The 13,938-nt window shown below is 37.8% G+C and overlaps 1 protein-coding gene across 11 annotated transcripts in view; it reads right to left on the bottom strand.

The window, feature by feature from the left end:
• Window positions 1-13,938, bottom strand: part of MAP7 (microtubule associated protein 7) — a 174,749-nt gene that overhangs the window by 84,009 nt on the left and 76,802 nt on the right. The window lies entirely within an intron of this gene.

The raw sequence follows: 13,938 nt of genomic DNA, 5'->3' as shown, positions 1-13,938 counted from the left end.
CAGTGAGACTTACGGCACGCTGCTCTGGTCTCTTCTTCATTATTTTTTTTACCAGACTTGCTGTTTTATTTGACTTCTTCAATCAAGTTGCCACACTCAATACATCCTCAAATAGGGGATTCTCAAAATTTGGAACCTATCAAATACCTAAACATAGTAAAAAACCAAAATAAAACAAAGGAAAGGATCCCAGTCTGAAGACAGCAAAACAGGAGAGCAGTTTGACAGAGTCCTGCTGACTCTCCAAAGCACAAAGCCGACTGTGGAAGTGTCAGGACCCGGGTAACGGTTTGAGGCCAGTGGAAAGGCTCCTGCAGGCCGACTTGTGGGAGGGGCCCATGAACAAACACGAGGCTATGGGGTCCATAGATGGCAGGTGGAATATTTATTTCCAGTAAGCATGTTCACTTAAAGCAGGCTACATCCATGTCAAGCAAGAGAATCCAATTACCAATTCCAAATCTGCCTAAGCCATAGGGCCTATGGGGTCATGGAGAGCTAAACCCAAACTAAGCTGATAATCCGACCCCTTTCAGAGGAAAGGACTCTGGGAATGCATGTTAAAGGACTGTAGTTCTCACTTTACACCCTCCATTTGCAGTAGAAGCAGCCAGAAGGAAGGAGAGGGAAATTGAGATGGTAAACCCATATAGATAGCTTCTCCCAGAAGGAAAAAAAGAAAAAGTCCACATGCCTAGAGGGAAGGAGGGGAAGCACAGGGCTGTGAGCTGGTTAGCCGTGGCTCCCCGCCACCAAAGGGGCTCCGCTGGGAGCAGCCTGTTAGTGTCACAGCAGTATGTTTTCTTTTTATTGTACAAATGACCAAGCCCAGGACATCTTGAAACTTTTGTGTGTTATTCTACCTCCTTTGTTTTATGGCATTAAAAACCATAGAAAAGTTTCAAAAGGTGTGAACTCTCCATAGACAGTAAGGCAGGGAGAGGCTGTGGTCCTGAGTTGCCCCCAAGTGTCAAGGAAGGAGAAAAATTACAGTGAGTGAGGACAGGGGTAGGGAGAAGGGGTTGGGAGATAAAGAAAATACGCTTTTGAAACAGTAGAACATGAACGACTTGAGGGTCGATAATTGTGGCATTACTCTAGAGTAGATGTTTAATAAATCTACTTAACATAGATTTATTGAATGAATAACAACATGTTTTCCATAGAGTCTATGATAACATTACTACAAAGTAGGTTAAATAGTCTTGTCTTTTGTAGATTAACTGTTGCACATGCAATACTGCTTTAATTTTTATCAAAAAACCAATTTATAAATGAACTTCTGGAACCCAGTACATATACTACAGGGAATACCTCATAGAACATTTGCTTTTTTTTTTTTTTTTTTTTAATAATACCACAGTCTAGCAAATATGTCAGTAAGACGCAAAGTTAATCAAGTTAGTTGAGTAACGAAGTTCATTTAATAAATAGGAGTAATTAATCATTTAGGCTGTAAAATATCTTGTCCTAGAAAGAATCATACATATGTTCCCCCATTTACTATCTCTGGATGAACTATTAAATTTTCTTTAGGGAAGATATTCTGGAAGTCTAAACTTGACTTTGTAACAGATATGCAGTAGCAAAAATATGGTAACTACTGATGCCTGCAATATATTTATATTTTTCTGATGTCTAAAGACGACTTTTCTCATCCAAAAACACTGTGGGCAAGCACTGATTGTGCATCAAAGCCTTCTCTGAGGAGCAGGAAAGATTCAAGGAGTGGCTAATGCCATCTCACCAGCAGGACTTATGCTTCACACAAAGAAGCATTTACCTTCTCCTTCTATACATCACCAAATTGACTGTAGGGGATCTTAGTCATAAAAAAAAAAATCTGATTAAAATAATATGTTGACGTGGGCATTGAAAGTGGTCAAATTAATACATGACCACATTAAAAAATGATAATCTAGGTCTTTGCATTGGGTAACCAGTCACATACAATCCTTTGTTGCGTCAGCCTCAGCTATATGGTGCCAGTGGCATGAAGGTACAATTTGACTCTTTGCGGGGTTAGAAATACATACAAATGGCATCACTACCGCCATCATCGTCAAGGGTGATTTAAAAAATCACCCATCTGTGCATGTACTGTGCTGGGCGAGACTCAGTGGGTTAAATGGGTGAAATGAGTAAACTTCTGGAGCCCTCTTGGATGTCTGAAATTTCCCCTGCATAAGTGGTAAGGGTAATTATTTCAATAACAAAGAAACACGTTTTGCAATGACACATTTTGTTGTCAGAAACATTATTGCATATGGCAGAAATAATATAGGAGGCATGTTCTAGGCATATTACCTTCAGTCTCAGCAAAGATCCCCCTCCCTGCCCCTTTCCTTCCTCCCTCACGATCTAAGCTCTGTGGTTGATGACGGAGGTGTCCCTGCTTCCCATCAGGGTGCATCTTCCACCATGCCTTCCTGACTCCTGGGTATCAGAACCAGGTAAGTGCACTGTCCACCCACAAGATCCCACACCAGGGAGCACCAAGCACTGGCTTCTTGTCACTGGCCAGGGCTGGGCAGGTGGCAGCTGCCCTAACTCCACCCCCAGAGCCTTTGGCCCATTCCATGGAGTTGCCCAGAAGCCAAAGAGTGATGTTCCTGAGAAGTGAGTTAGCTGACATATCACTGCATTGTATTATTCTTCCCCTGGAGGATAGCCAGCACCATCTCAGTTAGCAGTTCCCCAGACTCACCACTACTTACAGGGATCAATACTAGCACTGCCCAGGCTGGGATTATAAAAATACCAGTATTGATCTGACTTAATGTTGCTTGGAGGTTAACGAGCTAAGACTGCACATAAAAATGAGTTTTGTCTACATTTTTAGGGATACAGACAGAATTCACAAGGTCGTTTCTTCAGGGCCCATAAAGAGGCATCAGCTGGCAACATCTTTAAGTTTCCACGATTTGGACGTTATTTTAACAATATACTTCCCAATAATCAAGAAACATTGATTATAAATTTTTATATTTTGGTTGTAGATTTTTCTAAGCCTTTTTAGATGATGTAAAACCATGCTTCACATTCTAAATAGAAATGTCTAGTTTAGTATTTGCTGCTTCTAAAAACTCACCCTACCCTTGCCCAGCAGGCTTCCAGTCTACTCTCTCATCTGGTATCAGATTACCTCAATAGGAGAGAACAGCTGCTTGGGGCAAAGCAAATGAAAGCAATAATTCAACAACGCCAACACACCACGGAGAACAATCACTAGTGACACCGTGCAATCGAGAAACCTGGACTGCTCACTGTGAAGTCCAGGCTTGCACAGGGAAATAAGAGCAGAACCACTGCAGAGAAAGAAACAGTGTCAGCATCAACACTGCCCAGCGCCAGTGGGAGCCCAGGCAAAGGGGCAGGGAGAGAGGGAGAGACGGAGAGAGGGAGAGAGGGAGAGAGGGAGAGAGGGAGAGAGAGAGAAACAGGTCATTAAAAGATAAGGGGTGGAAGCAGATGGCTGGTGCTCTAAAGAGGAAGCAGGAGGTGGGGTGGGGCGCATCAGCGAAAGCAGGAAGGCATTTACAGGTCAGTTGCAGGGAAAAAAGAGAAGGGGAACGAAGCATCAGCTTTCAATCACCCCAAGTAGAAAAGCTGTCAACTTCTTTAAAAAAATAAAGGATTGTATCTTTTCTTTTTTAACACGTTTTGTTAAAATACAGAATTTTTCTTTACTTATTGTAAGGAGGGAGTTATCCACTAGATTATATCTTTACTGCTTCTCAGTTTTAGAATGTGGAAAGAAAACTCTCAGCTCCACAATACGAAAGAATTAAGATCCAAGAATCAATACAATGGTGAACAGAGGGCACAGGTCTGACGACACAAAACTCGCCAAATGTAGAAGGAAAGTCCAGGTTTAAGATGAAATTACTTTATCATAAAAATATAAATTTTAAAATCTTATTTTAGTGATCATTTTGCTTTTGGATTTTTACAGCATAAGAAGCACGTGGCACATTTTATTACTTCATCTTCATTTTTTTCCTAATGTACACCATCAAAATCACTCATCTGCCATCCCACGTACTTATGGTGCTGTGCTTGTGTCACAAAAAACAAACGTAGTCTTATATTTGACTCCAGGAATTAATAACATAAAGCAGAAAGTATTGATGAAATTAAATAGAGCTACAGTTCATGCTTCTCTCACCATATGAGTGGTGTTTTCATAACTGTTTCCTTAGTATGTCTTAATAGTTTTGTATTTTGGGTCACGGTGTCCTCTACTTTTTGAGATCACGGATATCTTTGCATATCTCAGGGAAACCAGTGGCTCCTTATCCCTGAAAAACTGCACAGGTCATTTCAGAGTCTCCAGACGCACCACCCTAGTCCCTCTGGGGACTAGGACCCCACCCCCACCCCCTGCCAGGACAGAAGATGCTTTGAAGGATGGTAAGTTCCCAATTTCTTGCCATGAATTTTGTAATCAAAGCTAAAACTTTAAAAACTTGATACTTGAAGCCCTTCTGTTTCCAGCAGGCTTCTCATTTGAGGGTTTGTATGAAAATCACCCACCGAGTTTTAACGGAGACGCCAGGTCTCATCCAGTCCTGCTGAAGGGCAATCTTGGGGACAAGGCTGTGCTGGGGTACTTTTAAATAGCTCCCTAGAGGCTTATGGCAGCCATCCCTAGTTTAGAATCACTCCATTACAGAATCTAAGCTAGCATTGATCTCCCACATGCTTAAGTGATTTTCACATTTTTTAATGCTCAGCAAAAACGATAAGTCCGAGTCTCCTGGACTCATGGTTAGGAGGAATTGGTGGGCGTTAGCCTGCTGCTAGACCAGAGCCTTTGATCCGTCTATGCAGCTCCTAAGGGCACCCCAAGGCCTTCCACAGAAAGGCTGAACCTCTTCTGTGCCTTGAACTCCTTTAGCAATCTGGAAAAGCCAAGCTGGATCACTTCCCAAAATGGGAATTTTAAATGCACAAATTAAAATACAAAGGATAACAAAGAAAATAGAACTATAGTGGAATTATATTTAAAAATAATTATCAAGATATTAAAATATTTGTAATGCAGAAATATATGTGCTTCTTTATTAACCCATAAAGCAGTGAAATATAAGGGCAAGTCTAATGAATGCCATAATTTCAATGTAGTAATTGGTTTCAGCCGTCTTTTGAGAAATCTGAAGCAATTTCATGGGATATGAAAATACCTGACTTCTATTGATGTAATACCAAAGTCTATTTGTTACCTGCATTTGTAACTGAAGGAAACGCTCAATTTCAATTTGAGGTTAATGAAAATAAAAATGCAATTAATTTCCACATGTAAATTAATAAACTCTGGGTTAGGAACCCTTATTGAAGAGAATATGCAGACATGGAGAGTTTTAAGAGCATCAATTTGCAGATTCTTTCCTAAAATCTTTCCACCTGCTTTCATAAGGAAGGTACACCCCTTACACATTCTGAATTTTACTGTAGATCATTGTGTAGTGGATAAAAACCTCTAACGTGCCCCCAGAGAGACAACTAGAGAATGCACTGCTCCTGCAGAGGAACCCCTGGGAGCAGGGAGAGAGACAGTTGGGGAGCACAGCCTTGTTTTATGCAAGTGACAGGCTTCTGCTTTGCTTGCCTATCTTAATGGGTAACTATCACAAGGAACAAATGAACAAACTTACTGAATTAAAAAATGAAGTCATAGTTTTTCAGTCATGAAATTACAAGTAGAATACGGCTGATTGTGAAATAAGTAGGATTTTTTTTTCATAAAATGAGTGTGATAAATCTGCAGCCTCAAGGTTTTGATAAAAATGTATTTAAAGCACATATACACTATGCAATTTTCTAAAATTATATCCTTTGAAATGGGAAACTATTTTAAACTAACTAATTCTGGACATCAACTTCTAAACCTGTAAAGGAGTATAGTTTCTTGAATTTCTTCTAGAGTAAAAATTAAAACCAAAGATTCCTGTTTCTTTTTTTCTGAGTTTCTCTTTCACTTTTTTAATACACTAGAAACAGGGGATAAGACAAATGTGCTTTAATATTATTTAAATTCAAATTTATACTTTATAATACATCTTTAATGTATTTTAAGCTGTAATACTTAAGACAAAATCCAAAGCCTCAAAGATTAGCTGAACAAGTATAATTATTTTAGGAACAAAAACAAAAACAAAAATAGAAAAAAAAAAATGGAAACAAACAAACCAACCTTAAATACTTGGTGCTTTAAGAAAATTGAAAAAATACTATTCCTTCAATATCAATGTATATTGAAAGTTCATCATCCCGAACTTTCTTAAGCAACAACTTTCATATGGCAGTGGGAAAGTATAAAAATACTAAATCCTGACTTCTTCCAAAAAGCAAGCAAGCCAGCCCAAGCAGTCTGAATTCAGAAGCTGCTTTAAGACGTTTGAAGGAACTAGCAGGTCCTGGGAATTACGTGATGATGCACTGGGGCCCGTAGTAGAAAAACTTTATATATGAGCCTGACCCACAACCAGGTCCACTGGGTAGCCTTGTTATTTAACCTGCTATAAATAAAATTCTTTAAGGAATATGGATGCTTATAAAGGATTCTCACCCTCCAAAATGGTGTTACAGCGCTGCCAGACAGATACAAGATCCAGAATGAAAAATGAGAAAAAGTAACAAAGCAACCCTTCCATCAGTTGCTGAGAAAGGAAAACGGAACTGTTAATATTTTATTAGCTTTGAAAAAGCTTCATGGAATGTTAGAATGACTCTAAGAGCCCTTCTCCATCCGTCTGTCTGTCCACTACTCTATACTGTGTTAAGTACTGGACAGACAATGGTGGGCAGAAGCAGACACGGTCCCTGCCCACGGGGACTTACAGGCTACAGGGACGTAGACATTTGCTACATGATCACCCGATCACATTGCAGTCAATTTAAACTGGGATACACACTTTGAGAGGGAGGGACACAGTTCTGAGAAGCATACAACAAAGGAAAATGAACAAATGCTACTGTTTAAAGTTGCATATGTGGCTTCTCTCACCGATGCAATGCAGGACCGCAACTCTAAGAAGAAAAATACTGTAACTGAAACGGCAATTTAGAATCCAAGATTTATTTCCAAGGAGACTTCCTTTAATTTGTTTTTAAATAACAATTTCACATCTACCATATCATAAATTTAGATTTTTTTAATGGAATGTAATTCCACAATGGAAACTATCTCAGTAAACTATTAAGAATTCAATTCTTCAGTGTAAAATTAATATCCTAAAAGTAGAATTCTTAGTATCATGTTTAAAAGGCTTTTACAAAATATACAACACTTTCTTGGAAAGCACCTAAATTCTCTGGGAAAAGGAGACAGATAAATAGTATAAATCTATGTCCTGATTTTTGAAGATTATGCAAAACTAACAAGCATGGAGGTAAATGAATATAGGAAAAAAAAAACTTCCTATTTTTCTCATGGGTATAATTTCAAAACATTGTGATGCCAGCTGTTGGCTGTAAAACCTGTGTAAAATATTCAGCGTATTTCAATAAGGCTTAAAAATTAATGAACATCCTATGTTATTAATTTATAATAAATCGATTTTGTTTTAGAGTTTTCAAATGCACTGCTTAAGATTCCACCCCAATGGCAATTAAGTGGAGATAGCCCTTAAATTCCCTGATATGCCTTCTGAAAAACCTAAGGAATGCCCAGTGAGTTTATGGACTCTGAAAACAGGCAGGCTGTCTCTTTACTGTCTGCAATTGGTGAGGGGCTTCTTCTTATTAGAATAGGTATTGGAATAAAGAGATTTCCACCCATTAGCCACATATAAGAGAAAAATCTTAAAATTCTGAATATTTTAGCCATCAGGATTCTCTTCCTTGCTTTCCTGCAGGATAAAATTCAAATTCATTTGGTTTTCTTATTCTTTATGTCTATGTGGAAATACTAGGTCAAAAATTATAGCCAAATTTGGTCAAATGATGTGAACTTCTTTTCAAGGCAGCTTGTTTGAATGCTATAAAGAAACAGCTGCAAAGTATTCTGCCAAATTCAAAATGTACAGTAATAAAGTATATTTATTATTTGTACTTAGGTGAAAATTTCTCTCAATAAATACATACAATTAAAATTAAGTGGTCTTTTTGTCTCTTTTTTGGATATGGGTTAGGTTTTGTTTGTTTGTGAGTTTTGAAACTAGAAATGGTCTCTGTGAAAAATATAAGCAAAGCTATTGCTTCTCAAGGCTACATCTTGCTTATTTGCCTGGCAGCCTCGTGGTCCTTCCCTGCCCACCCAGGCCCGAGGCACTTCCCAAGCTCTGGAGGCTCCAACAACAGGTATCTAGTGGGGTGTAAAAAATCAAAAGCAACTTTAGCATCCAACAATAGTGGATGGGGGATCGTGAAGTAAAGGATGGTTTATTTCTTCCTTGGATCGTTAACGCATTAGGGTGATGGGGTTGTGAGTGATTTTTCTTTCCTCTTTGGCCAAATGTTTTGTATTGTTATGTTATACTTGATAATTTAAAAATAAACAAAATTTTTAAGAAGCATGTTTACAAAAACATGATTGAAAAATGAACAGATACTTTTGTCACTAGAAGTTGGTTAACTTTTGTAATTCTGCCCCTAAAAATAGTTTACTATCACAGAACACAAAAGGAAACACATCTGCTCTGCTGCTTGTCATATCTGCCGACATTTGGAAAGACTGCCTGCTTTCTTCTAGGTAGGCACGCCCCTACCCCGCAATACAAGCCGAAAGTACAGATTTAAATTGTCCTGGGTTGTGGATCCCACCTGGGGGTCTGCTCTGGAATTGCCTTCCCTGTGACCGTGACAGCACCATCCCAACGCAAAATCCAAGATCTAGTTTAGGATCCTTTTTTAAAAAATTAACTGCTCTAACCTGGAGCACAATTAATTTAAAAGTTCCTGAGGAACACACCCTTCTCTAGACCCAATGAGGAGACATTTTCATTGTATATATTCCAAATTTTACGCTCCCATGTAATGGGATTTCAGTCAGCTCAGTTGCTATTGGTCACTGATGGCATAATTTAAATGAAAAGTTTAAAATGCTACCCGAAGTTGACATGATTAAGAGCTATTTTAGCACAGGGACCCCATCTTATTCCTAACACCTGCTGTACACCTTTTAAAATATTTGAGAAAATGCTTAAATATTTCAGAAAATATTTAAGGAATATTTAAGAAAGCCCCAAGCTCTAATGTTTGATAACTAAGACAACTCTCACATATGTAGAGATACAATTCTTGGATGTAAACAGCTTTTGCTTAATTATTGAGAATTATTTCTAAATTTGAATCCAACTACAATTCCTGAATGACATACTTGTTTTATTTTTTACCTTCACCCTGACTATGGGCTAGTATTGATAGCATTTAATTATAAAAACATCATACGTAAATGCTTACATTATATATTTCAATTGTGTTTGCCTGTCAGAAAAGTAAAACACAAAATCTAAATATTAAAGGCAATAAATCTCAATAAAAATCTCTGACTCACTTCTTTCTAACTGCTGTGTTACAGAAAAAACATGAAAACTTTGCATTGTTAATATTAGAGTCAGGTAAGTTGAAAGCTTAAATATTAACTTTCGCCTTCTTGGTCCTTCATCATACGTCCCTTGCTGCGCAGGCAATGTTATTTCATCCTGTCTCCAATAAGATACTAAGAATGTATTAAACAGCCTTACGGATTATGATAGAGAAATGGATGATGGCATTATCTTTTTAAATAAAACAGGCTCCGTAGAAAAGTGCCTCCAAATTGAGAATTTTGATGCTTTAAGGGATTGTGTGGACATTCTGAAGTGGGGCTATGGGTAAACACATCCCTGTAAACATAGTGGAATTTATCCACACACTTGTAGGATTTTCTCTCTAATTACTATTAAGAGTTTAAAATTTGGGTGAAAATTTCCTTGGGTATGAAAAAGCATAAAGGTTCCTGTTTATGCTACATACTCATATGCTAGTTGTTCATGCCTGGATTCTCACATACTAAAAACTCAACCTAGGTTTTGAAGACTAATCATTTTGATACTGGCCTATAATTCAACTGAGATTTATGCATTCACGTTACCTTGAGATTCTGATAAGAAAAATAAATTACAATGTTAAGACAGTACATTGATGCTTACAATTCACTACTTAAGTTTCCGTTCAGAGAATATGTACTAGACACTGATTCTGTGAGGAGGGACTGGTGGCTTTAAAATATGCTTTTCATCTTAGACTGTACATGCTATGTCTCTGAATTTAAGCAGCTTTAGGTCACGTGGCAGTATGTGTTCTTACTCTGATGCCCTCCTTATTGCTTGGTTTAAGTTTTTCCCGTTCTCTTATTCTATTTGTAGAATATGCAGCCGATTTTATTTTTAAACTTGAGCAGTTCTGGCTGGGCAGCACAGAAGCTTCACCAGCCATACACATTTCCTAGAAAGAGAATTCTGAACTTCTGTCTTTGATAGGTCCCAGCCAGTGCTCTTCCCTTGTATATATCTAATTATTTTGCTGTGTAGGGGTAAATTAAACTTCATTTGACTTAACATTCTTTGAGATCTCAGGAGGTTTAAGTGAGTGAATGATGGCATTTCAAAACTATGCATATTGATTCTTGTTTCAAAGATCATCCTAAACTAAATATCATAAGGTTCAGAAAAATAAAAGTTATAGAAAATCAGAAGACCATTTTCTTTGGTGAAAACGTCTACCAGAATTTTATACAAAGTAAAAGTGCCAAACAATGTATTTTAGAAGTTTGGTCCCATAACATTTAACAGACAAATTTATTTCCAAAGATATTTAAAGAGAATACGAATATTAACCACAAAAACAATTGCCATTTATGGAATATCTACTATTTTCCAGACACTGCAGTAGATGCTACATCTCATTCGATTTACTCCTCACAATAAACCTCCATGTTAAGTCACACTCTCCCACTGGATAGAGATGGAAGCTGAGGCTCAAATAATTTAGTAATTTGCCCAACATAAGTGGCTATATTGTGATTAAAATCCACATTTGACTCTGAAAACCTATTATCTTAACTACTGTGCTACAGTGTTTTCTCAAAAAAATATATTTCAGATCTGACGTTTAAAATATCTACCAACTGGTCTTTTCACAGTTTTGGTGTTTTTGCTTTGTTATACTAACAAACTTCTGACAAATATATATATAAAGTCATAAAGCTTTTAAATTCCTATTTAAGGGAACAACTTGGATTGGTTTTTAGTTGATACTCATCATACATACAATACGGTAAACGTTAAGTAATGGTGCATAATTTGTGCTGTAGGCTATAAATCATTTTCTTGTGTATACACTCACTTGATCGCCTTAACCTGATCAAGGCAGGAATTATGGTTGCCATTTTACCGAGGAGAAGAGGACACAAGTATTGGGGCTGTCTGCTTTTTGCTGAGTGCCTTGATTAACACGATTTTTAGCTTTTAAAGGTATGCCAACATGAAGTTCCTGGCCCAGGGGCCTGAGCGTGCCCGGAGAAGCCATCTCCCTTGAGCGTGCAAAGGGCACGTCCGTGAAGGCGCCAAGCAGCGAGCTGGCCTCGCACAAGACTCCAAGGAGAGAGATGCTGCCTGGGCTTCCAACCTGGCACTTTATCAGGAAAGTATCTGTCTAGAGCAACTAATTTAACTATTTTAATGGAGAAAGCAAACTTTTTGGCTTTCTGTTCTGCTTGGAACATTGTATATTATCTACAATAACAGAAGGCGATGTTTCCTGCTGACTTTTCCTCTTCTTCCAACAGTCGAGACAAGCTAGGAGTGGTTTTTTCGGCCACAGACATAATTATCATGTTCTACTGCAGCGGGCTTCTTGCTTTTTGTATACAGCAGTGTCTTTGTTTTTGCCATTTTGTGTGAGTTTCATCAAGGGATAAATGCTCCCCACCCCCTGCCTTAATGTCCCTATCGAAGACGAGGGATGGAGTCATTCATTCATTCATTCATTCATTCATTCAACACACTGATTAGGTGCCCTGTCTAGGTTCTGGTGACGCAGCAGTGAACGGAAGAGGCTCAGTCCCCTGCCCTCATGGAGCTCACATTCCTGTGAGGGACAGCACACAGTAAACACAGGAGCATCGGGTAGTGATGAGAGCTAAGGCGAGACAACGTGATGGAGAGCAGGTGTTGCTGAGCGGGGGGCTCCTATGCCGCTATCCTGTTACTCCCAAGCAGGCTCTGCTCCATGGCTGGGTGCTGGGTGGAGGCCCTGTGGGCACAGCTCGCTCTGCAGCTCCACCTCAAAGTTAAGGTTATTCACTGAAAACTTCAATTTATAGACACACAAAGCTTCTGAGTTTTCTACTTTTGCAGGGTCAACTCAATACCAAATTAAAAGATGAAAATTGGAGAAGACCAAAATCTAGCATCTTATAAAAGTGTTGTATTTTTAAGCCAATTATCCAGGATTTTTAGGCCAATTATCTGGATTAAAAAAAAAAAAAACTTTCTCCCTCAATTATAAATGTACCTATTGGATATTTATCTAATCTACTTACTGATTAACATGTATTTCATTAGAATTGAGCAATATTTTTGTGTTTAAATAATTTACTATGAAACCCTGGGCTTATGCATCAACTACTTCTTACCCTAAAACTTGAATACTCTCTGTAAATATGCTTTCTGCATAAAGATATGTCTCCACAAAACAGACTACTAAGTATAAAAAGAATTTGAAAGTGAGTTAACTGAACAATACATGTAATGATGACACTTGCTATTTCTGGAAAACCAGGGATAAGGTGAGGCATTTTGCATGCCTCTTTAATGAACACAGAATCTTGCAAATTAGCAAGTATTCCCATTGTACAGTGATGATACTGACACACTTGTCAACTAGAAATCAACCAGTAAATGTCAGAGCTAAAAGGTAAATCAGATCCAACTCCAAAGACATTTCTAATATGCCTCTGTGACTCTATGTTTTATGATCATAAAATACCAACAGCAAACCACTTATTCACACTGTAGTCCATCTCCTAATCATTACTGGACACAGACAACTAAACACAATGCATATTTCTTCCTTAGATCACATATGTTTTTTATAATTAAACTTTTCAAATATTGTTATCTATGACAATGAAAAGATATACACTATTTAAAAAGGGCACATAATTTAATGAACAAAGTATCTTTATGACTCTTAAAAATTAAACTTGATAAAACATCTGCATAAAGAAACTTCTAGAGAAGAAAACAAGATGGTAAAATTATCTCTGTGAAATGCCGTACATAAGAAGAAGCCACTGCCCATGGCTTTCTGTGTAAAGCCCCATTGTGACTCTCTGCTTCCAGGCCACAGACACGCACACATTCTGGTGCGAAAAGAAACAAGCGGAAATTGCAGCCAATGTTTCTGATAAAATGCAAAACTAAACTAAAAAAAACCAAGAGGTAGGCAAGAGAAGTGTGACCTTTCTTATTAACAGGTAAAAACAACAGCTTTCCCTCTAAATAGAAAAGCACTCATTTTTCAAAGATCTTCTTGATCTGCTCCTGATACAAATATTAAAAGCACTAATAAATCATCAATAAATTATGTGCTTAAAATTTTCTTTGGACAACAGCATGATAATTGTGTGTGTAGCTTGCTACTGTCTAGACCCTTTCTTTAAGGAGACTTTAGATGTTATTAGGGTTTTCATTATGTTTCTTGCCAAAAGAAAAAAGTAGGAACATAGAAAATGGAGGTTTTTGCCTTTGATTTCCATAGAAGCCATCATGGGACTCCTAGACATGAACAGAGGCATATAAATCTACTATCTATAGAATGTAACAAACATCATCTTCTTTGGTAAAAATTCACATTCCCTTTTCAAAGAAAATTAAAACTGATACTCTATTCAAAAATTTCCTACTCTGTACCCCACCGGTTACAAGTGCTAAGATGTCAAAACTGGTT

This window comes from Choloepus didactylus, chromosome 7 (genome assembly GCF_015220235.1).
Source record: "Choloepus didactylus isolate mChoDid1 chromosome 7, mChoDid1.pri, whole genome shotgun sequence".
NCBI classification, from domain to species: domain Eukaryota; kingdom Metazoa; phylum Chordata; class Mammalia; order Pilosa; family Megalonychidae; genus Choloepus; species Choloepus didactylus.
Note: the sequence above shows the minus strand (reverse complement) of the source record. Positions and strands in the feature narration are given on the sequence as shown.